Below are 22,012 nucleotides of genomic sequence, written 5' to 3'. Positions count from 1 at the left end.
AGTACAGATAGTTCCCCCACACCCTCCTTTCAGTTTTTCTTTTTAGAATAGACCCAGAAGTAGAATTGCTGGATCATATGGTGATTCTATTTTTAATTTTTGGAGCAACTACCATACTGTTTTCTACAGCGGCTGTACCATTTTACATTCCCACCAACGGTTCACGAGGATTCCACATCCTCGTCAACACTTATCATTTTCTGTTTTTTTGATAGTAGCCATCCCAATGGGTATGAGGTGGTATCTCATGGTAGTTTTGATTTGCTTTTCCCTAATGACTAGTGATGTTGTGCATCTTTTCGTGTACTTCATGGCCATTTGTATATCTTCTTTGGAGAAATGTCCATTTAAGTTCTTTGCCCATTTTTAAATGGGTTGTTTTATTGTTTGAGTTTTGGGAGTTATATATGCTGGATACTATTCCTTTATTAGATAAACTATTTGTAAATATTTTCTCCCATACTGTGGGTTGCCTTTTTACTCTGATTATTATCTTCTGATGTACATCATTTTTAGTTTTCTTGAAGTCCTATTTGTCTTTTTTTCTTGTTTCCTATGCCACTGGTGTCATATCTAAGAAATTATTGCCAAATCCGATGTTGTGAAGCTTTTGTCCTATATTTTCTTCTAAGAGTTTTATACTTGTAGGGCTTATATTTAGGTTCTAGATCCATTTTTTGAGTTAATTTTTGTATATGGTGTTAGATAAGGATCTAACTTCATTCTCTTGCATGTGGATATCCAGTTTTCCCAGGACTGTTTGTTGAAAAGAATATCCTTTCCCCATTGAAGGTTTGGCACCCTTGTAGAAAATAATTTGTCCATATTTGCAAGCGTTTATTTCTGGGCACTCTAGTAGATTCTATTGGTGTATATGTCTGTCTGTTCACTAATACCACACTGGTTTGATTACTGTAGCTTTGTGGTAAGTTTTGAAATCACAAAGTATGTCCTCAAGTTTTGTTCTTTTTTAAGATTGCTTTGGCTACTTGGGGACATTTTGAGATTCCATATGAATTTTAGGATTTTTTTTTTTTTTTTCTATTTCTGCCAAAAACATGATTGGGATTTTGGTAGGGATTGCATTGAATCTGTAGTAGCTTTGGGTAGTATGGACATCTCAACAGTATTAAGATTTCCCATTAATGAACATGGGATGTTTCTATTTATGTCCTTAATTTCTTTTGTCAGTATTTGTAATTATCATTGTACAATCTTTCTCCTCCGTGGTTAAATTAATTCCTTATTCTTTTTGATACTATTGTGAATAGAATTGTTTTTGTAAACAGAATTGTTTTTGTAGTTTCCTTTTCAAATTGTTCATTGTTTGTATATAGAAATGCAACTGATTTTTCTGCGTTGGCTTTATATTTTGCTACTTTACTGAATTTGTTAGTTTTAACAGTTTTTTTGGTGTGTGGAATCTTTAGGGTTTTCTTACATGTAAGATCATATCATCTGCAAATAGAGAATTTTACTTCTTCCTTTCCAATTTGGTTGCCTTTCTTTTTCTAGCATAATTGCTCTGGGTAGAACTTGCAGTACTGTATTGAGTAGAAATGCTGAAAGTGGGTATCCTTGCCTTGGTCCTGATCTTAGAGGAAATGCTTTCAGTCTTGGACCATTGGGTATGATGTTTTTTGGGAGTTTTTCACATATGGCTTTTATTATGTTGAGGTAGTTTCCTTGTATTCCTAGTTTGAGTGTTCTTATCATAAAAGGATGTTATTCTATCAGATTCTTTTTCTGCATCTATTGAGGTGATCGTGTGGAATTTTTTCCTTCATTCTGTTGATATGGCATATTACTTTTTTTTTTTTTTTAAGTCTGTTGAACCATCCTTGCATTTCCCACTTGGTGATGGTATATAATCCTTTTAATATGCTGCTGACTTCTGTTTGCTGCATTTTGTTGAAGGTTTTGGCATCACTGTTCACAAGGGATATTGGTCTGTAGTCTTCTTGTTGTGTCTCTGTCCAGATTTGGTATTGAGGTAATGCTGGCCTCACAGAATGAATTTGGAAGTATCCCCTCCTCTTCAGTCTTTTGGAAAAATTTGAGAAGAATTGGTGTTAGTTCTTTAAATGTTTGGTAGAATTCATCAGTCAAGCCATCAGGTCCAGGGCTTTTCTTTGTTGGAAGACTTTTGATTACTGATTCAATCTCCTTATTAATTATAGGAATAGTCAGATTTTCTAGTTCTTCATGATTTAATCTCGGTAGATTTTGTGGCTCTAGGAATTTGTCCATTTCATCTAGTTATCTGATTTGTTGGCATCCAGTTGTTCACAGTACTCCTATCCTTTTTATATCTGTAGAACCAGTGCTAATGTCCCCACTTTCATTTCTGATTTTAGTAATGTGAGTCTTTACAGCTTTGTTCCCCACCCCTTTTGGTTGGTGATGTCAGATAATTAACATCTTTATACATAGTACACTCAAAAAGTTATGATTCTTTAAAATGCACTAGTCTCAAATTATGTAGAAAACAAGATTTGGAGTGAGAAACCTAAGTTACAGTAATACTAGCTTTTACACTGATAGTTTTTTTCTTTAAATGTATTAGTCTCTTAAGTCATGTAGAAAAAGCGTAGTTACAAACCACTGTTACAATAATACTAGCTTCTGCAATTGCCAATGTACTCACCTTTACTGAGATCTGTATTTCTCTATAGGCTTCAAAATACTGTCCTTTCATTTTGCCCTGCAGGACCCCCTTGAGCATTTTTTGTAGGACAGGTCCAGTGGTCACATACTCCCTCAACTTTTATTTATTTGAGAAAGTCTTGATTTACTCCCTCACTCTTAACAGTTTTGCCAGATATAGGATTCTCGTTTGATAGTTTTTTTCTTCTAGCATTTGACTATATCGACCCATTGTCTTATGGCCTTTGAAGTTTCTGCCAAGAAGTCTGATAATCTTACTGAGGATCCCTTGTATGTGATGAGTCATTTCTATTGTGCTTTCAAGATTCTCTTCGTCTTTTGAACGTTTGATTATAATGCGTCTTGGTGTGGGTCTCTGAGTTCTTCTTACTTGGAGATTACTGAGCTCCTTGGATGTTTATATTCATGTATTTCATTAAATTTGGGACATTTTCAGCCATTATTTCTTCAAATATTCTCTCTGCCCTTTTCTCTCTCTCTTTTCCTTCTGTGACTCCCACTATGCTTATGTTGGTCTTCTTAATGGTGTCCCATGGGTCCCTTAGTCTCTACTGGCTTTTCTTCCATCCTTTTTTTCTTCAGACTCGGTAATTTCCATTGTCCTATCTTCAAGTTTGCTGAGTCTTCTGTCTGCTGAAATCCGCCTTTGAATCCTTCTAATGAATTTTTCATTTCAGCTATGTATCAATACTCTTCAGCTCCAGAATTTCCTTTTGGTTCTTTCTAAGTTTTCTATCTCTTTATTGATATTTCCATTTTGTTCACACATTGTTTTCTTGACTTTTTCCATATCTCCCTTTAGTCTGTTGGGCGTCTTTAGGACAGTTACTTTGAAGTCTTTGTCTAGTGTATCAGCTGTTACATGTTTTTCAGAGGCAGCATCTGTTGATTTTTTTTCTTTTATTTATTTATTTGGCTGCATCGAGTCTTCATTGAGGCACGTGGGATCTTTCGTTGCGGTGCGTGGGCTTCTCTCTAATTGTGGCATGTAGGTTTTCTCTAATCTAGTTGTGGCACGTGGGCTCCTGAGCACATGGGCTCTGTAGTTTGTGGCACATGGGCTCTAGTTGAGGCCTGCGAGCTCAGTAGTTGTGGCACACGGGCATAGTTGCCCCGCGGCATGTGGGATCTTAGTTCCCCGATCAGGGATCACACCTCCATACCCTGCGTTGAAAAGCGGATTCTTTACCACTGGACCACCAGGGAAGTCCTGATATTTTTCTTTGAGTGAGCCATACTTTGCTGTTCCTTTGTATGCCTTGTGATTTATTTTATTTTACTGGACTTTTGAATTTAATAATGTGGTAACTCTGGAAATCAGATTTCCCCCTTCCCTAGGGTTTGCTTGTTTTTTGTTTTTGATTGTTGTAGACGGTCTCTTTGCTGAGGATCAGTCTGAGACGTAAGCTGAAGGTCTTCCCAGGTCTTTTCTGAGCCTTTCCCTGGGCGTACACAGTCACTTTCTAATTTTTTCCATATATGCAGTTGTTTTTAAATGCCCTAGTCTTTAAAGTCTGGCTCCAAAAGGGGAAAAAGTGAAAAATGAAGGGGGAGAAGGGGTCTGGCCTTTTAATCCCCCGGAAGTCATTTCAGCCAGAGGGAAGGGGCCGCAATAGGGTGGGGGAGGCACAGTGACAGTGGCCGCCCACCTTCTTGTCTGCACTCTGTGATCAGAAGCAGCCATCAGCACTCAGAGCAGAGATGCCGATATTTGGAGGACAGGGTCCTTTTTGCCCACCCTAGCTCCCACAAGCTGTGGGCAGTGGTTCCAGGAAAACATGCACAGTTGTCTGCCAAGGGGTTGGGGATGGAGGATGTGTAGCTCCTACTGTGCTAAGAGCCAAAATTGACTGACATTCACCACAATTTACCATCTAAGTCTTCCCCCGGAAGTTGCAAGCCTTCAAAGTTCCAAAATGGTTGGATCAGACAGATTCTACCAATGCAGTTGTTGTCTAGGTGGGAGATAGATTCCTGGTGCTTCATACGGCATCTTCCCAGAATCCCCTCCCCCATTTAGTTTTATAAATATTCCCTTGTCAGATTTTGACTGGATATTTCATTTTTGCCTAACCATAATGGACATAATGAAGGCTTAGAAACATGCAGAAGATGCCACCCTGGCTCTGGTTAAGAACACTGTCTTGTTAAGGCTAAGTTGTTGCTGCCTAACAACAACTCCCCCTCCCGGCCCTCCAAATTTAGTGGCTTAAAACAACCACCATTTTATTGGTCGTGATGTGAAAGTTCAGGAATTTATCATGAGTGGTGATCTCTGCTCCAGTGATGTTTGTTGGGCTCACTCACAGGGCTGCGTTCACTTGGTGGCTGAAAGGTCTGAGGTGGCCTCACTCACATGTCTGCGGCCTCATGCTGGCTGTCACCCGGAGTGCCACGGTTCTCATCCTCGGGGCCTTCTCTCCGCACGGCCTTCTCTCTGGCAGGATAGGCTGAGCTTCTTTACATGATACCTGGTTTCCCAGGCAGTGGGAGCTGTCAGGACTCTTAGGGCCCAGGCCCAGAACTGGCACAGCAGTCACTTCTGATGATTTTGCTGATCAAGTCACAGGGCAGCTCCGGCTCAGGTAGAGAGGAAAGAAGAGTCTACCTCTTGACAGGAAGAGTAGTCCTATGTCTGCAGGTTTAGGAGGAGTTGTTGGTACCCGTCTTTGCAGAATATCTACCACAGGAGTCTAGACAGTCACTTGACTCAATATAGACTCAAAACAACTAAATTATAATGAAGTTCAAATTGAATGTGAGATTTCCAGGGCACCCCACTTCTCCCCTATTAGAATGTACGCTCCATGCGGGCAGGGATTTTTATCTGTTTGGTTCATTGCTTCATTTCCAGCCTGAGAGCAGTGCCTGGCTTGTGATAGAGGCTCAGTGAGTATCTGTTGTAGGAAGGACTGCTTGATGGTGATGGTAGTAGCAGAAGGGTTGGTGTAGAACAGCTCTATCAGAGAAGGCTGCAGAGACGATGTGAATCTTCAGCCAAGTCTGCGAAAAGAGTGATGGACATGAATCAGTGTCTCAGAGGTGGGGAGACAACGCTTATTCACTGTTCCACAACATTGAGGCCCGCCCGTGTCAGATGTGAGGGGGAAGTGAGAGACCTTCCCTTGAGGAAGGGGATCCCAACATCGCAGTATATGACGTGCACTAAATCATAGAAAAGAGAGGGGTCTTCTTGGGATGACAGTGGGAGGCTTCAGCATGGGCGTGCTCGGATGGGACTGAGTAAGGTGAGTGTGACTGAAACTGAGCTGAAGACACGACTAAAAAATGATGGTTATGGGGTGTGCATATGACTGAAAAATTTCCAGAGGCTCGAAAATAGTCACCTTCAGGATATATTTATACATCCTGAAATGCTAAGGGTCTCCCCGTCTAAGTCCTTAAACATGTGTTATGTGATGAAAACTAGATTTGAGAGTTTCTGAATTTGGTGTAAAATTTTTTAATATCAGTGATAAGGAGGGACTTCCCTGGCGGTCCAGTGGTTAAGACTCCATGCTTCCACTGCAGGGGGAGTGGGTTCCATCCCTGGTCTGGGAACTAAGATCCCACATGCCACGCAGCATGGCATAAAACAAAAACAAAGAACAGTGATAAGGAGAGTGTCAAGGGAGACCATTCATTATTAGGATTGGTGAGTTAATTGATGGTGATTATTCACCTTACTGTAGTTTTATAATGCTTTTAGAAGTTTGCAGAGATCATTGCCAAATACATGTGCCAGGGTGAAAAGCAAAAATATAAAATTATTAGTATGTAGTAGTATCTTCCCTCCCTCCTTCTGCCAGGGAAGTGATCTCAGCCCTTGTTTGTGGTGAGTGAACCAGGAGAGGAGATGGATAAAGGAATGAGATGAGCATTCTGAACATTGAGTTCCATTAGGTAAACAGGAGTATTTTTAAAGTCCTCTCCCCTGAGTCACTTCTGTCCATACAGACAAGCAAACCACTGTCGCTGAACCTGTGGCAGCATGTCCGGATGAGCAGGGGAAACTTCCATGATCTTTTCAGTCATCTTGAACAGCTCCTGAAGAAAGTTACTCTTCCTTTAGTGAGTAACTTTTGCCTTATCTATAAACTTAGTTGTGGTCTTCTTTTTTCTTGCCTTTTTCTCCTGAGGCTACTTCAGCAAATTAAATTTTTAAAAATTGAGGCTTGCCTGATGTGCCAGGGAAGAAAAAATACTTGTTTTGTGTGAGTTCTTAGTTGAAGTGAGTCATGTCTAACTACACTAAGAAAATGAAACACTTAAAGGTACTTTGGGTTTTTTAAAATGTCCTCTTCACTCGTTGAACTCTAGGGCTCCTGGCTCATTGAAGGTTATTAGTATGGTAGGAATAGTGTCATTTATATATTTATTTAACTTTTTGGCTGCACTGCACAGCACGTGGGATCCTAGTTCTCTAACCAGGAATCGAACCCGTGTCCCCTTCAGTGGAAGCGTGGAGTCTTAACACCTGGACCACCAGGGAAGTCTCCCGTGTCATTTATAATAGCAGTCATCACAGCCCCTTACATTTCATGTCCATTGGGCTTTCAGGTGGACAGGGCACAAGGCCAGTGAGGGGGGTAAGGAGAGAACAAGCCCAATTCCTAATCTAGAACACTCCTCACCGAAACTTCATACTGGGTTTCTTTTGTGTAAATTTTTTTTAGTTTATTAGCTCATGTCTTTCGTTAATCAGTGTATAATTACTTGTCTTCCGGTTTCTTGAAACAATAGATTAGATCACATTTGCCACAATAGCATCTGTCAAAGTGGCTGGCCGTGGAAACTCCAGCACCGCATTCATCTGAAGGGCACTGCCTGCGGAGGTGGCTGATTTTACCATTCTCATCCACCTTACGGTATTTCAGGACAGCCAGCTTAGCCTTCTTTCTCTTATGCTTGCTCTTCTTGGGAATGGTGTAAGACTTCTTCCTTTTCTTAGCACCACCACGAAGTCTCCACACAGATGAAGGGTGGACTCCTTTGAATGTTGTAGGCAAAGTCCATCTTGCAGTTGCTGGCCAGCAAATAAGTCTTTACTGATCAGGAGGAATTCCTTTCTTATCCTGGATCTTGGCCTTTACATTTTCTATTGTATCCCAGGGTTCAACCTCCAGAGTGATGGTCATCACAATAATCTACATCTTGGCTGCAGTTCCTCTGTGGATGGCAGATTCGAAAGCCTCTTTAGTGTAATCTTGGTCCTCTTTCTAACCCTTGCCGCTTTTTGATTTGTGAGGTGTGAGGAAATGTCTTTGTCCCTTCCTTAATGTGAATGCCTTGAATGGTTGTTTGAGGGTGTGGAACTTTAAAGATCTTTGCAGAAATGTACCTTCTTGTTTCTTTTACCCCATCCTCCAACTAGATGGAGAATTTGCATTATTGTTGGAGAGTAAGACAAGATCTCTGTCTCTTCAAGACTGAGACCCGTCAGGAAGGAAGAAAACTCTCCTCTACCCTTCTAGGTTCTTCTGGCTGGTCTAAGAATTAAATTGACATGAGTCAGATCAACAGGAGAAAATCACATTTAATTTTGGTTTGCCGGATGTGATGGGGATGTGGGGAGGAGAGAAATAGGTAAGGGATATTAACAGGTACAAACTTCCAGTTGCAAAATAAATGAGTCACGGGTTTGAAATGTACAGTGTGGGAATATATGTAAATCTTTGTATGGTGACAGATCATAACGATTTATTGTGGTAATCCTTTTGAAATGTCTAGAATTATCAAATCACTATTGTGTAATATTAAACTATGTTAGTTCCTAGGTCAACTATATTTCAGATACAAACAAATTCATAGAAAAAGAGATCAGATTTGTGGTTACCAGAGGTGGGAGGGAGAGGGAAGAGGAATTGGATGAGGGCAATCAAAAGGTAGAAGCTTCCAGTTATCAGAAAAATAAGTACTAGGGATGTAATGTACAACATGATAAATATAATTAGCATTGCTGTGTGTTACATATGAAACTTGTTAGGATTTACTATCAAGAATTCTCATCACAAGGAAAAAAACTTTTTCTATTTCTTTAATTTGTATCTATATGAGATGGTGGATGCTCACTAATCTTGTGATAATCATTTCATGCTGTCAAATCATTATACTGTACATCTTAAACTTACACAGTGCTGTATGTATGTCAAGTATATGTCATTAAAACTGGAAGAAAAATACTTGTTATGTATGGGAATTGCATATACATGAGAGGTTGAGAGACAGAAAGGTAAAATGAAGTATACATGCCATCCTGAACTAAGGAATGGGATAAGGGTCCGGGGCCTCCAAGGACAGGAGGGTCATTTACAAGACAAGAAGAGCAGACATTTGGTGATTAGATGTTTGTTGGCCATGTGGATGGGGCCACTTAGATAAAATTTCTCAGATAATAACCTTTTCTAAAAAAAAAAATCTCCAATATAAATTCTTCTAGGTAGTTAAGGGAGGGATAGAGGTTTCTCCTGAACCTGCAGGATCTTGATTGCCTTTAGCTCAATTGCCTCATGCAAAAATGGCACATTTTTGGGAGGCTTGTTCTGAACCCCTTTAGACCCAACTTTTTATATTTTCCATTGTGGTCCTAGGAAATTTGTAATTTTGAAAGAGTGTGCCCTCTTTGTTTACTCTTCTCCCTCATGAAATCCTTTCTAGCTAAAATGGGATAGAAATAATTGAAGAAAATTAAGACATTGATTAAAATGGATATTTTTATTCTTTTAGGTTACTTCCTTTTAAAATTGTAGTGTATGGTCTCAGGATTTGAACTGTGACATCTGACTTTTTCCATTATGCTGTTATGCCACTTTTTCCTAATTGGTTTGCTTAGCTCTTAGAATTTTGATTACTTTATTTCTTAAATTCCGTCATATGTAGTAAAGCCATACTAACTTGAGGGAGTAGAGGGAAGGCCAGTCTAAACTAGCTTAAAATCTTAAACACAGTATTTTTCAAGGACTGTTATATTGTCATTTGTGTGTATATGTATATGTACATAAAACGTAAATCACATGTTACCTAGCATGATCCTTAAGGAATTTGCAATTACCTGAGCCTCGGTTTTGCATGTAAATGGATACTTCTAAGTGCTTGAGGCTAATTTGAAAGAGTTCTTAATAGTTTAACCAGTAACCCTTAAAGTCTTGGTTATACTCATAGTAAACTTAAAAAAAAAATTCTCATAGCTAGGGTGAGAGTCCATTTAGCTCAGCTATGAAGTATTACGTTATTAAGTAGAATGGCGCTACTAGGATTTTTTTTAGAGAAAATCTATACTGTTCTCCATATACATGTGCATTTACATGACTATTATATCTACTATACCCACACTGATGTGTATGTGCACATGTATTACAATCCCTGAGCACACCACATATTTGCGGACAATTTGAGGACATGATCTTTGGGTATAAACTAGACTAAGCTTTCTGAAGGCAGAAATTGTGTCCCTTGGCATTCTTCTTCCAAAATAAACATACCTGCCAAAGACTGTGCTCTGGTACCCACCTTAGTTGGGGGCATCCTTTATGAGGAGCAGCTCCAATTCCTTTCTGCCTTTCTGTTTGGGTGCTAATGAATGGGAGGGGGGAGTATGTGTCGGGGGAAGGCTGGGACGTTGAGCTGTGCACTGTCTACCTACTTGTGAGTGGGAGAGTGATTCCTTGCCCGTCCCTGATTCTCTTGCCTGCCACATCATAATCACAGTAGTTAATAGCACAGGCCCTGGATTTGAACCTTGGCACTCTCATTTTCCAGCTGTGGAATCTGTCTAGAGCAAATCTAGTTGATCTCTCCAACCTTCAGTTCCCTGATCTAGAAAATGGGGATCATAATTACACACTCCCAGGTATATGTACCCCAGGTTGGATTTTTGATAGTGGCAGATGGGTAATCCACGTGTCCCCCATCCATGTATGCAACAAACTGGTGGGTATAAAGTATTCAAAAAATTTCCAGAAATTTCCAAGAAACAAAACTTATTTTTGCTGCTTGCTAGCAACAATTTACATAGCATTTATATTGTATTTACATCTGTTTACATAGCATTTACATGTATTAGGTATTATAAATAATCTAGAGATGATACAGAGTATCGGGGAGGATGTGCTTAGGTTATATGCAAATACTGTGCCATTTTGTATGAGGGAGTTGAGCATTCCTGGACTTTGGTATGGGGGGTGGTGTGCTGGAACCGACCCCACCCCCATACCAAAAGATGACTATATAACACAGGTTTCTGTATCTCCTTTCTAGGTGGTCAGTTCTTCTAGGACATTGTCCTTGGCTTATTTGTAACTGACTTATAGAACTTGATATTCAGAAACTGTTAATTGAATGAATGCATACTCCCCTTTGAGCTTACCATAGTATTTGGATTTTTGATAATTACTAATTGTGTGCATTAAAAAACTTATATAGTAGAAACACACCATATAGGATGGTGTGTTTCATACATTTCCAATGGCCAGAGTAGATTATTGGCCTGGTTTGGCTAGACATTTGTTAATTCAGTCATTCCTTGGTATCCTCTGGGTATTGGTTCCAAGACCCTGACGGATACCAAAATCCTAGGATGCTCAAGTCCCTTATATAAAATGGTGTAGTATTTGCATATAACCTATGCCATTCTCCCTTATATTTTATATCATCTCTAGATTACTTATAATACCTAATACAATATAAATGTTATATAAGTACTTTAAATATAGTGCAAATACTGTGTAAATAGTTGCCTGTGTGAAGGAAATTGAAATTTTATTATTTTTTGCTTTTCTTTTCCTGAAATCTTTTTTTTTTTTTTTAACATCTTTATTGGAGTATAATTGCTTTACAATGGTGTGTTAGTTTCTGCTTTATAACAAAGTGAATCAGTTATACATATACATGTGTCCCCGTATCTCTTCCCTCTTGCGTCTCCCTCCCTCCCACCTTCCCTATCCCACCCCTCTAGGTGGTCACAAAACACCGAGCTGATCTCCCTGTGCTATGCGGCTGCTTCCCACTAGCTATCTATTTTACATTTGTTAGTGTATATATGTCCATGCCACTCTCTCACTTTGTCCCAGCTTACCCTTCCCCCTCCCCGTAGCCTCAAGTCCATTCTCTAGTAGGTCTGTGTGTTTATTCCCGTCTTGCTCCTAGGTTCTTCATGACCATTTTTTTTTCTTTTCTTTTTTTTTAAGATTCCATATATATGTATTAGCATACGGTATTTGTTTTTCTCTTTCTGACTTACTTCACTCTGTATGACAGACTCTAGGTCCATCCACCTCACTACAAATAACTCAATTTCATTTCTTTTTATGGCTGAGTAATATTCCATTGTATATATGTGCCACATCTTCTTTATGCATTCATCTGTTGATGGACACTTAGGTTGCTTCCATGTCCTGGCTATTGTAAACAGTGCTGCAATGAACATTGTGGTACATGACTTTTTTTTTTTTTTAATTAATTAATTAATTAATTAATTATTTATGGCTGTGTTGGGTCTTCATTTCTGTGCGTGGACTTTCTCAAGTTGTGGCAAGTGGCGGCCACTCGTCATCGCGGTGCGCGGGCCTCTCACTGTCGCGGCCTCTCTTGTTGCGGAGCACAAGCTCCAGACGCGCAGGCTCAGTAGTGGTGGCTCACGGGCCTAGTTGCTCCACGGCATGTGGGATCTTCCCAGACCAGGGCTCGAACCCGTGTCCCCTGCAGTGGCAGGTGGATTCTCAACCACTGTGCCACCAGGGAAGCCCTACATGACTCTTTTTGAATTATGGTTTTCTCAGGGTATATGCCCAGTACTGGGATTGCTGGGTTGTATGGTAGTTCTATTTTTAGTTTTTTAAGGAACCTCCATACTGTTCTCCATAGTGGCTGTATCAATTTACATTCCCACCAACAGTGCAAGAGGGTTCCCTTTTCTCCACACCCTCTCCAGCATTTATAATTTGTAGATTTTTTGATGATGGCCATTCTGACTGGTGTGAGATGATATCTCATTGTAGTTTTGATTTGTATTTCTCTAATGATTAATGATGTTGAGCATGCTTTCATGTGTTTGTTGGCAATCTGTATATCTTCTTTGGAGAAATGTCTATTTAGGTCTTCTGCCCATTTTTGGATTGGGTTGTTTGTTTTTTTGTTATTGAGCTGCATGAGCTGCTTGTAAATCTTGGAGATGAATCCTTTGTCCGTTGCTTCATTTGCAAATATTTTCTCCCATTCTGAGGGTTGTCTTTTCGTCTTGTTTATGGTTTCCTTTGCTGTGCAAAAGCTTTTAAATTTCATTAGGTCCCATTTGTTTATTTTTGGTTTTATTCCCCTTTCTCTAGGAGGTGGGTCAAAAAGGATCTTGCTGTGATTTATGTCGTAGAGTGTTCTGCCTATGTTTTCCTCTAAGAGTTTGATAGTGTCTGGCCTTACATTTAGGTCTTTAATCCATTTTGAGTTTATTTTTGTGTATGGTGTTAGGGAGTGTTCTAATTTCATTCTTTTATATGTAGCTGTCCAGTTTTCCCAGCACCACTTATTGAAGAGGCTGTCTTTTCTCCACTGTATATGCTTGCCTCCTTTATCAAAGATAAGGTGACCATATGTGCGTGGGTTTATCTCTGGGCTTTCTGTCTTGTTCCATTGATCTATATTTCTGTTTTTGTGCCAGTACCATACTGTCTTGATTACTATAGCTTTGTAGTATAGTCTGAAGTCAGGGAGCCTGATTCCTCCAGCTCTGTTTTTCTTTCTCAAGATTGCTTTGGCTATTCGGGGTCTTTTGTGTTTCCATACAAATTGTGAAATATTTTGTTCTAGTTCTGTGAAAAGTGCCATTGCTGGTTTGATAGGGATTGCATTGAATCTGTAGATTGCCTTGGGTAGTATAGTATAGTCATTTTCACAATGTTGATTCTTCCAATCAAGAACATGGTATATATCTCCATCTATTTATATCATCTTTAATTTCTTTCATCAGTGTCTTATAATTTTCTGCATACAGGTCTTTTGTCTCCTTAGGTAGGTTTATTCCTAGATATTTTATTCTTTTTGTTGCAGTGGTAAATGGGAGCGTTTTCCTAATTTCACTTTCAGATTTTTCATCATTAGTGTATAGGAATGCAAGAGATTTCTGTGCATTAATTTTGTATCCTGCTACTTTACCAAATTCATTGATTAGCTCTAGTAGTTTTCTGGTAGCATCTTTAGGATTCTCTATGTATAGTATCATGTCATCTGCAAACAGTGACAGCTTTACTTCTTCTTTTCCAATTTGGATTCCTTTTATTTCTTTTTATTCTGATTGCTGTGGCTAAAACTTCCAAAACTATGTTGAATAATAGTGGTGAGAGTGGGCAACCTTGTCTTGTTCCTGATCTTAGTGGAAATGGTTTCAGTTTTTCACCATTGAGGACGATGTTGGCTGTGGGTTTGTCATATATGGCCTTTATTATGTTGAGGAAAGTTCCCTCTATGCCTACTTCTGGAGGGTTTTTATCATAAATGGGTGTTGAATTTTGTCAAAAGCTTTCTCTGCATCTATTGAGATGATCATATGGTTTTTCTCCTTCAATTTGTTAATATGGTGTATCACATTGATTGATTTGCATATATTGAAGAATCCTTGCATTCCTGGGATAAACCCCACTTGATCATGGTGTATGATCCTTTTACCGTGCTGTTGGATTCTGTTTGCTAGTATATTGTTGAGGATTTTTGCATTTATGTTCATCAGTGATATTGGCCTGTAGTTTTCTTTCTTTGTGAAATCTTTGTCTGGTTTTGGTATCAGGTTGATGGTGGCCTTGTAGAATGAGTTGGGGAGTGTTCCTCCCTCTGCTATATTTTGGAAGAGTTTGAGAAGGATAGGTGTTAGCTCTTCTCTAAATGTTTGGTAGAATTCTCCTGAAATCTTTGATCCACAATTAATTGAATTCAGATGTGGAACCCACCGATAAAGAAGGCTGACTGTATTATGTTGAGGAATTTTGCATATAAGTTTATAAGGAAGGGATACTGGTCTGTAGTTTTCCTTTAGTTTTGGTCTGGCTTTGGAATCAGGTTGATGCTGGTCTCATAAGATGGGAAGTGTACCTACCTCTTATATTTTCTGTAGAGATTATATATATTTAGTGTTACTTCTTTATATATATTTAGTGTTACTTCTTTTTTAAACGTTTGGTAGAATTCACCAGTGAAATCATAGGGGCCTGGAGATTTTTTCCCCAGAAGGTTGTTTTTTTTTTTTAACTGAAGTATAGTTGCTATATAATATTTTATAAGTTACAGATGTATAATATAGTGATTCACAATTTTTAAAGGTTATACTCCATTTATAGATACTGTAAAATATTGGCTAAATTCCCCATGTTGTACAGTATGTCTTTGTAGTGTATTTTATTTATTTAAAATTTATTTTATTTATTTATTTTTGGCTGCATTGGGTCTTTGTTGCTGTGTGCGGGCTTTTTCTAGTTGCGGCGAGCGGGGACTACTCTTCGTTGCAGTGCGTGGGCTTCTCATTGCAGTGGCTTCTCGTTGCAGAGCATGGGTTCTAGGCGCATGGGCTTCAGTAGTTGTGACTCACAGGCTCAGTAGTTGTGGCACACGGACCTAGTTGCTCCGCGGCATGTGGGATCTTCCCGGAACAGGGCTCGAACCCATGTCCCCTGCGTTGGCAGGCGGATTCTTAACCACTGTGCCACCAGGGAAGCTCTGTAGCTTATTTTTTTTTTAAAACATCTTTATTGAAGTATAATTGCTTTACAATGGTGTGTCAGTTTCTGCTTTATAACAAAGTGAATCAGTTATACATATACATATGTTCCCATATCTCTTCCCTCTTGCATCTCCCTCCCTCCCACCCTCCCCATCCCACCCCTCTAGGTGGTCACAAAGCACTGAGCTGATCTCCCTGTGCTATGCGGCTGCTTCCTGCTAGCTATCTATTGTACATTTGGTAGTGTATATATGTCCATGACACTCTCTCACCCTGTCACATCTCACCCTTCCCCTTCCCCATATCCTCAAGTCCATTCTCTAGTAGGTCTGTGTCTTTATTCCCATCTTGCCACTAGGTTCTTCATGGCCTTTTTTTTTTTTTTCCTTAGATTCCATATATATGTGTTAGCATACTGTATTTGTTTTTCTCTTTCTGACTTACTTCACTCTGTATGACAGACTCTAACTCCATCCACCTCATTACAAATACCTCCATTTCATTTCTTTTTATGGCTGAGTAATATTCCATTGTATATATGTGCCACATCTTCTTTATCCATTCATCTGATGATGGACACTTAGGTTGCTTCCATGTCCTGGCTATTGTAAATAGAGCTGAGATGAACATTTTGGTACATGAGTCTTTTTGAACTATGGTTTTCTCAGGGTATATGCCCAGTAGTGGGATTGCTGGGTCGTATGGTAGTTCTATTTGTAGTCTTTTAAGGAACCTCCATACTGTTCTCCATAGTGGCTGTATCAATTTACATTCCCACCAACAGTGCAAGAGTGTTCCCTTTCCTCCACACCCTCTCCAGCATTTATTGTTTCTAGATTTTTTGATGATGGCCAATCTGACTGGTGTGAGATGATACCTCATTGTAGTTTTGATTTGCATTTCTCGAATGATTAATGATGTTGAGCATTCTTTCATGTGTCTGTTGGCAATCTGTATATCTTCTTTGGAGAAATGTCTATTTAGGTCTTCTGCCCATTTTTGGATTGGATTGTTCGTTTTTTTGTTATTGAGCTGCATGAGCTGCTTGTAAATCTTGGAGATTAATCCTTTGTCAGTTGCTTCATTTGCAAATATTTTCTCCCATTCTGAGGGTTGTCTTTTCGTCTTGTTTATGGTTTCCTTTGCTGTGCAAAAGCTTTTAAATTTCATTAGGTCCCATTTGTTTATTTGTGTTTTTATTTCCATTTCTCTAGGAGCTGGGTCAAAAAGAATCTTGCTGTGATTTATGTCATAGAGTGTTCTGCCTATGTTTTCCTCTAAGAGTTTGATAGTGTCTGGCCTTACACTTAGGTCTTTAATCCATTTTGAGTTTATTTTTGTTATGGTGTCAGGGAGTGTTCTAATTTCATACTTTTACATGTACCTGTCCAATTTTCCCAGCACCACTTATTGAAGAGGCTGTCTTTTCTCCACTGTATATGCTTGCCTCCTTTATCAAAGATAAGGTGACCATATGTGCGTGGGCTTATCTCTGGGCTTTCTATCCTGTTCCATTGATCTATATTTCTGTTTTTGTGCCAGTACCAAACTGTCTTGATTACTGTAGCTTTGTAATATAGTCTGAAGTCAGGGAGCCTGATTCCTCCAGCTCCATTTTTCGTTCTCAAGATTGCTTTGGCTATTCGGGGTCTTTTGTGTTTCCATACAAATTGTGAAATTTTTTGTTCTAGTTCTGTGAAAAATGCCAGTGGTAGTTTGATAGGGATTGCATTGAATCTGTAGATTGCTTTGGGTAGCAGAGTCATTTTCACAATGTTGATTCTTCCAATCCAAGGACATGGTATATCTCTCCATCTATTTGTATCATCTTTAATTTCTTTCATCAGTGTCTTATAATTTTCTTGCATAGAGGTCTTTTGTCTCCTTAGGTAGGTTTATTCCTAGATATTTTATTCTTTTTGTTGCAATGGTAAACGGGAGTGTTTTCTTAATTTCACTTTCAGATTTTTCGTCATTAGTGTATAGAAATGCAAGAGATTTCTGTGCATTGATTTTGTATCCTGCTACTTTACCAAATTCATTGATTAGCTCTAGTAGTTTTCTGGTAGCATCTTTAGGATTCTCTATGTATAGTATCATGTCATCTGCAAACAGTGACAGCTTTACTTCTTCTTTTCCGATTTGGATTCCTTTTATTTCTTTTTCTTCTCTGATTGCTGTGGCGAACACTTCCAAAACTATGTTGAATAATAGTGGTGAGAGTGGGCAACCTTGTCTTGTTCCTGATCTTAGTGGAAATGGTTTCAGTTTTTCACCATTGAGGACAATATTGGCTGTGGGTTTGTCATATATGGCCTTTATTATGTTGAGGAAAGTTCCCTCTATGCCTACTTTCTGCAGGGCTTTTATCATAAATGGGTGTTGAATTTTGTCGAAAGCTTTCTCTGCATCTATTGAGATGATCATATGGTTTTTCTCCTTCAATTTGTTAATATGGTGTATCACGTTGATTGATATCGCGTATACTGAAGAATCCTTGCATTCCTGGGATAAACCCCACTTGATTGTGGTGTTTGATCCTTTTAATGTGCTGTTGGATTCTGTTTGCTAGTATTTTGTTGAGGATTTTTGCATCTATGTTCATCAGTGATATTGGCCTGTAGTTTTCTTTCTTTGTGACATCTTTGTCTGGTTTTGGTATCAGGGTGATGGTGGCCTCGTAGAATGAGTTGGGGAGTGTTCCTCCCTCTGCAATATTTTGGAAGAGTTTAAGAAGGATAGGTGTTAGCTCTTCTCTAAATGTTTGATAGAATTCGCCTGTGAAGCCATCTGGTCCTGGGCTTTTGTGTGTTGGAAGATTTTTAATCACAGTTTCAATTTCAGTGCTTGTGATTGGTCTGTTCATATTTTCTATTTCTTCCTGGTTCAGTCTCGGCAGGTTGTGCATTTCTAAGAATCTGTCCATTTCTTCCAGGTTGTCCATTTTATTGGCATAGAGTTGCTTGTAGTAATCTCTCATGATCGTTTGTATTTCTGCAGTGTCAGTGGTTACTTCTCCTTTTTCATTTCTAATTCTATTGATTTGAGTCTTCTCCCTTTTTCTCTTGATGAGTCTGGCTAATGGTTTATCAATTTTGTTTATCTTCTCAAAGAACCAGCTTTTAATTTCATTGATTTTTGCTATTGTTTCCTTCATTTCTTTTTCATTTATTTCTGATCTGATCTTTATGATTTCTTTCCTTCTGCTAGCTTTGGGGGTTTTTTGTTCTTCTTTCTCTAATTGCTTCAGGTGCAAGGTTAGGTTGTTTATTTGAGATGTTTCCTGTTTCTTGAGGTAGGCTTGTATTGCTATAAACTTCCCTCTTAGCACTGCTTTTGCTGCATCCCATAGGTTTTGGGTCGTCGTGTCTCCATTGTCATTTGTTTCTAGGTATTTTTTGATTTCCCCTTTGATTTCTTCAGTGATCACTTCGTTATTAAGTAGTGTATTGTGTAGCCTCCATGTGTTTGTATTTTTTACAGATCTTTTCCTGTAATTGATATCTAGTCTCATAGCATTGTGGTCGGAAAAGATACTTGATACGTTTTCAATTTTCTTAAATTTACCAAGGCTTGATTTGTGACCCAAGATATGATCTATCCTGGAGAATGTTCCATGAGCACTTGAGAAAAATGTGTATTCTGTTGTTTTTGGGTGGAATGTCCTATAAATATCAATTAAGTCCATCTTGTTTAATGTATCATTTAAAGCTTGTGTTTCCTTATTTATTTTCATTTTGGATGATCTGTCCATTGGTGAAAGTGGGGTGTTAAAGTCCCCTACTATGATTGTGTTGCTGTCGATTTCCCCTTTTATGGCTGTTAGTATTTGCCTTATGTATTGAGGTGCTCCTATGTTGGGTGCATAAATAGTTACAATTGTTATACCTTCCTCTTGGATGGATCCCTTGATCATTATATAGTGTCCTTCTTTGTCTCTTGTAATAGTCTTTCTTTTAAAGTCTATTTTGTCTGATATGAGAATTGCTACTCCAGCTTTCTTTTGATTTCCATTTGCATGGAATATCTTTTTCCATCCCCTCACTTTCAGTCTGTATGTGTCTCTAGGTCTGAAGTGGGTCGCTTGTAGACAGCATATATATGGGTCTTGTTTTTGTATCCATTCAGCCAGTCTGTGTCTTTTGGTTGGAGCATTTAATCCATTTACATTTAAGGTAATTATCGATATGTATGTTCCTATTCCCATTTTCTTAAATGTTTTGGGTTTGTTATTGTAGGTGTTTTCCTTCTCGTGTTTCTTGCCTAGAAAAGTTCCTTTAGAATTTGTTGTAAAGCTGGTTTGGTGGTGCTGAACTCTCTGAGCTTTTGCTTGTCTGTAAAGGTTTTAATTTCTCCATCAAATCTGAATGAGATCCTTGCTGGGTAGATTAATCTTGGTTGTAGGTTTTTCTCCTTCATCACTTTAAGTATATCCTGCCACTCCCTTCTGGCTTGCAGAGTTTCTGCTGAAAGATCAGCTGTTAACCTTATGGGGATTCCCTTGTGTGTTATTTGTTGTTTTTCCTTTGCTGCTTTTAATATGTTTTCTTTATATTTAATTTTTGACAGTTTGATTAAGATGTGTCTTGGCGTGTTTCTCCTTGGATTTATCCTGTATGGGACTGTCTGTGCTTCCAGGACTTGATTAACTATTTCCTTTCCCATATTAGGGAAGTTTTCAACTATAATCTCTTCAAATATTTTCTCAGTCCCTTTCTTTTTCTCTTCTTCTTCTGGGACCCCTATAATTCGAATGTTGGTGCGTTTAATGTTGTCCCAGAGGTCTCTGAGACTGTCCTCAGTTCTTTTCATTCTTCTTTCTTTATCCTGCTCTGCAGTAGTTATTTCCACCATTTTATCTTCCAGGTCACTTATCCGTTCTTCTGCCTCAGTTATTCTGCTATTGATCCATCTAGAGTATTTTTAATTTCATTTATTGTGTTTTTCATCATTGCTTGGTTCCTCTTTAGTTCTTCTGTGTCCTTGTTAAATGTTTCTTGCATTTTGTCTATTCTATTTCCAAGATTTTGGATCATCCTTACTATCATTATTCTGAATTCTTTTTCAGGTAGACTGCCTATTTCCTCTTCATTTGTTAGGTCTGGTGTGTTTTGACCCTGCTCCTTCATCTGCTGTGTGTTTTTCTGTCGTCTCATTTTGCTTATCTTACTGTGTTTGGGGTCTCCTTTTCACAGGCTGCAGGTTCGTAGTTCCCGTTGTTTTTGGTATCTGTCTCCAGTGGCTAAGGTTGGTTCAGTGGGTTGTGTAGGCTTCCTGGTGGAGGGAACTAGTGCCTGTGTTCTGGTGGATGAGGCTGGATCTTGTCTTTCTGGTGGGCACGTCCACGTCTGGTGGTGTATTTTGGGGTGTCTGTGGCCTTATTATGATTTTAGGCAGCCTCTCTGCTAATGGATGGGGCTGTGTTCCTGTTTTGCTAGTTGTTTGGCATAGGGTGTCCAGCACTGTAGCTTGCTGGTCATTGAGTGAAGCTGGGTCTTGATGTTGAGATGGAGATCTGTGAGAGATTTTCGCCGTTTGGTATTACGTGGAGCTGGGAGGTCTCTTGTGGACCAGTGTCCTGAAGTTGGCTCTCCCACCTCAGAGGCACAGCCCTGATGCCTGGCTGGAGCACCAAGAGCCTTTCATCCACACGGCCAAGTACGTGGGGAGTTTCTTGCCTTTTGGGAGGTCTGACGTTTTCTGCCAGTGTTCAGTGGGTGTTCTGTAGGAGCAGTTCCACGTGTAGATGTATTTCTAATGTATCTGTGGGAAGGAAGGTGATCTCCGCGTCTTACTCTTCCGCCATCTTCTTCTCCACTCCTGTAGCTTATTTTATGCCTAATAGTTTGTACCTCTTAATTCCCTACCCCTATGTTGCCCCTTCCCCACTACCCTCTCCCCACTAGTAACCACTAGTTCTCTATATCTGTGATAAAGAGATAAAGAAAGAAGGTTTTTATCTACAATTAAATTTTGTTAAATGTTCAGGTTATTTATTTCATCTTGGATGAGTTTTGCTAGTTTGGAGTTTAAGGAATTGGCCCTTTTCACCTAAATTGTTGAACTTATGTGTTGTAGCATTGTTTGTAGTATTCTCTTCTTTTAATGTCTTATTAACTTTTTAATGTCTAATGAAATTCCCTCTTTTCATTCCTGATAAAATTTGTGTTATGTTTTTCTCTTTGTTACACTTGCTAGAGATTTAGCAATTTTTTTGACCTTTTCAAAAAACTAAAGTTTGGTTTTATCTGTTATTTTTTTCTGTTTTCAATAGTTAGAACAGTAGTGCCTCTACCTTTTTTTCATCTTCCCTCTTATAATTCCAGTTTGTGACATCTTTTTACTTTTTGTTATTAAAAGTAAAGGACTTTTATCAATATATTATCAAAGCTGGTGAGATTTTGATTTCATTCTGTAAGGTAACTACGGTTGTCTTAGATTCAACCTATATACAAATCAATAAATCACTTATATCATTATGACTATATAAATACTGTTCACTTCTCATCCTAGTACTGTACCTTGATTACATTTCCTTTCTTGTATAGTGTCTTATTTATTTTATTTTTGGCTGAGTTGGGTCTTCGTTGCTGTGCGCGGGCTTTCTCTAGTTGCGGCGAGTGGGGGCTACTCTTCATTGTGGTG

At 38.9% G+C, this 22,012-nt stretch overlaps 1 protein-coding gene and 1 pseudogene across 4 annotated transcripts in view; one reads left to right on the top strand and one right to left on the bottom strand.

The window, feature by feature from the left end:
* Window positions 1-22,012, top strand: part of CNNM2 (cyclin and CBS domain divalent metal cation transport mediator 2) — a 146,332-nt gene that overhangs the window by 54,305 nt on the left and 70,015 nt on the right. The window lies entirely within an intron of this gene.
* LOC133074559 (ubiquitin-ribosomal protein eS31 fusion protein-like) overlaps window positions 7,380-22,012 on the bottom strand; it is a 36,917-nt pseudogene continuing 22,284 nt past the window's right edge.

The sequence above is a fragment of the Eubalaena glacialis genome, chromosome 1, assembly GCF_028564815.1.
Source record: "Eubalaena glacialis isolate mEubGla1 chromosome 1, mEubGla1.1.hap2.+ XY, whole genome shotgun sequence".
Classification (NCBI taxonomy): Eukaryota; Metazoa; Chordata; class Mammalia; order Artiodactyla; family Balaenidae; genus Eubalaena; species Eubalaena glacialis.
This window is presented reverse-complemented; position numbering and strand designations above follow the sequence as displayed.